The 3313-nt window shown below is 45.8% G+C and overlaps 1 pseudogene; it reads left to right on the plus strand.

Annotated features, from left to right (window-relative positions):
* Positions 1 to 1794: 1794 nt before the first annotated feature.
* LOC110309643 lies at positions 1795 to 3098 on the plus strand (annotated as a pseudogene).
* Positions 3099 to 3313: the final 215 nt, after the last annotated feature.

Below are 3313 nucleotides of genomic sequence, written 5' to 3' on the forward strand. Positions count from 1 at the left end.
GTGTCACTGTCAAGGCGGGCACAGCACCTGTCTTGTTTTTTGTTTTGGGGGGTTTTTTATTGTTGTTGTTTTATTTATTTTTTGTTTTTTGTTTTTTTTTTTCTCCTTTATTTTGATGTTTCCTTTGCTCTAGTGGTAGGAAGTTGGGGGAGGGGTAAGAAAGGAAGACACCTGGAGAACATCAATACATTCTGGTCCAGCCACAGGGCTCCTTGTCTTCATTGTTAGAATTTCCTCATGTTTCAGTACCTGTTTATATGAAATTAGAAATTTTAGCAATGTACCCTCTGGGTTTGTGGAATTGCTACTTTTTATTTTTGACTGTTCCATAATTTGGGTATTAGCCAATGATTAAATGACCTGTTTTAAACTCATGAAAATGTAATATTTAAAAAAAAATGTAGCAAATTGGTAGAAGGAGGGAACAGCAAAAAAACCAAGTCAACTTAATACAAATATGCACAGTCTGGAGGCAGGGGTGGGGCTGGAGAGGGGTGTCCTGCTGGCTCCTCCTCACAAGAGTGGCTCAGCTCATGCTGCCTTTAGGAGAGAGACACTGGGTGGCTGAGCTTGGAGGAACAGTTCCCCAAGACTTCAAGTTTTGTCCTGTGACCTCTCATGACGACAGGCTAACAAGAGGGCCCAGTACAAAAATGACTTTTTAAGCAGTGAAAGGTCATTTCGAAAAGTTCCAAACCAAACAGGAGGAATCTAGTTATTCCCTTCCTCTCCCCAACTCTCTTTCCTCTTTTTCTTCCCTTCCCCTCCCTGTCCTCTCCTGCTCTTCCCAGATTGTGAGAGTATTTATTGTGTTCTAGAGCCCACTGGGAAACAGTAGGAGCTCTCATTCCTTCCTCTGAAAAAGCCTGGCTGTGCTCTTGTATTCAGAAGACAACAATGTGGGTAAAATTTGAAATGTTGAATTTGAATTTTATAACAAATTACAGAAAAGTTTCTCAGAATGGGTTATGAAGAGGCAAGCCACTAACTGGTCATATTTCTCAAATTGTCAATCTTACATTTGAATAATGGTAAAAGTAAAACCACCATTGAATTGCTCAGTTGGAAGGAAACATCAAGTTTGAGTCCTTTTGTTTCTCAGAGGGAGGAATTAGAGACCTGGAGAAATTATATTTTGGAAGGATGAATTAAGAAAATTGAAACTAGAGAGACTAGTCTGCCCAGGAGAGCTCGCAGGCTGCAGAAGCAACATAGCTTCTGAGACAGCTTTTGTGCCTTCATCTTAAGCCAGGAAGCAGAGCTGAGACCCAGACCTTTGTGCACTTTGCCCTGACAGAGGAAAGGCTGCCTCCAAGGAGGGCTCTATCTGCAGGACCAGGTGAGAGCTTGTATCCCAGGTCGCAAAGAGACCAGTCTGCACAGGAGAGCATGCAGGCAGCTCGAGATTCTGGGACAGGTTCCCTTCATCTTCAGCCAGGAGGCAGAGCTGAGCTCTAGATCTCTGCACACTAGCCTGCAGAGAGTGCTCTGACCACTGAGACTCAGGAGAGAGTTGGACTCCAAGGAGTGCTGACAGAGGCTAAAAAAATCACAGGAGGAACAAGCTCCAGCCAGAGCCAGCTATAACAACTAGCACCAAAGATTACCAGAGGGTGAAAGGAAAACATAAAAATCTTACTAAGAGATAGCAAGACCACTCACCATCATCAGAACCCAGCACACCCACCACAGAGAGTCCTGGATACACCAACACACCTGAAAAGCAAGACTAAGATTTAAAATCATATCTCATGATACTGGTAGAGGATTTTAAGAAGGACATTAATAACTCACTTAAAGAAATACAGGAGGGAGTCTGCCAATTATCGGCTGATCAATATTGACTTCACGGACCCTGACGAGTCCAAGTGGAAAGTGCTTGTTCCGGAGCACGAGAAAGATGTCTTAGAATGGGTGGCTTGTGTCAGGTCCAACTTCCTGGTCTTGTGCTACCTCCATGACGTGAAGAACATTCTGCAGCTTCACGACCTGACGAATAGTGCTCTCCTCAAGACATTCCCCCCTGGATGTGGGCAGCGTGGTGGGGTACAGTGGGCGCAAGAAGGACTCTGAGATCTTCTACCAGTTCACATCCTTTCTATCTCCAGGTATCATTTACCACTTCGATCTTACCAAAGAGGAACTGGAACCCACGGTTTTCTGAGAGGTGACGGTGAAGGGAATCGATGCTGCTGATTACCAGACAACCCAGATTTTCTACCCTAGCAAGGATGGCACCAAGATTCCCATGTTTATTGTGCATAAAAAAGGCATAAAGCTGGATGGCTCACACCCTGCTTTCTTATATGGCTACGGGGGCTTCAACTTCTCCATTACACCCAACTACAGCGTGTCCAGATGTGGCATAAAGGGGGTATCTTGACCAACAAACAGAACTGTTTTGATGACTTCCAGTGTGCTGCTGAGTACCTCGTCAAGGAAGGTTACACATCTCCCAAGAGGCTCACGATCAACGGAGGCTCCAACGGTGGCCTCTTAGTAGCTGCTTGCGCAAATCAGCATCCAGACCTCTTCGGCTGTGTTATTGCCCAGGTTGGAGTGATGGACATGTTGAAGTTCCACAAATTTACTATTGGCTATGCATGGACCACTGATTACGGGTGCTCCGACAGTAAACAATACTTTGAATGGCTTCTCAAATACTCGCCACTGTACAACGTGAAGCTTCCGGAGGCAGACAACATCCAGTACCCGTCCATGCTTCTCCTCACGGCTGACCACTACAACCTCGTGGTCCCGCTGCACTCACTGAAGTTCATTGCCACCCTTCAATACATCATGGGCCGCAGCCGGAAGCAGAGCAACCCCCTGCTCATCCACGTGGACACCAAGGCCGGCCATGGGGCCGGGAAACCCACCGCCAAAGTGATAGAAGAAGTCTCGGATATGTTTGCGTTCATAGCATGGTGCCTGAACATCGAGTGGATCCAGTAAATGGGATTTCCAGTTCCCCCCACCAGACACAGAAAACCCCAAGGGCTTTCATGCCATCCTGACCAAGAAACCACTGGGCAGAACGCTGCCCTACGTGAGCACTGTGCCTCTGCTCAAAGACAGCAAGCCCCTGAGCAGAACTGCCACAGGGATTTTATCTTTTCTAGGCTGCTTCTTTCTAGCAAGCCCTTGATGGTTTTTTTTTTTTTCACTCTCTCCAGGCACATATATTAAAAAGTGGGGAAAGGGGGCATGTTTGTATAAGAAACTAAAAGGCAGTGAACATGTTGTGAATATTCGTAAGGGATCTAATAAGGTCATAGTTGGGCATACCCATATATAATAGCTCAATGAAGTT

The sequence above is a fragment of the Mus caroli genome, chromosome 14 (genome assembly GCF_900094665.2).
Source record: "Mus caroli chromosome 14, CAROLI_EIJ_v1.1, whole genome shotgun sequence".
NCBI classification, from domain to species: Eukaryota; Metazoa; Chordata; class Mammalia; order Rodentia; family Muridae; genus Mus; species Mus caroli.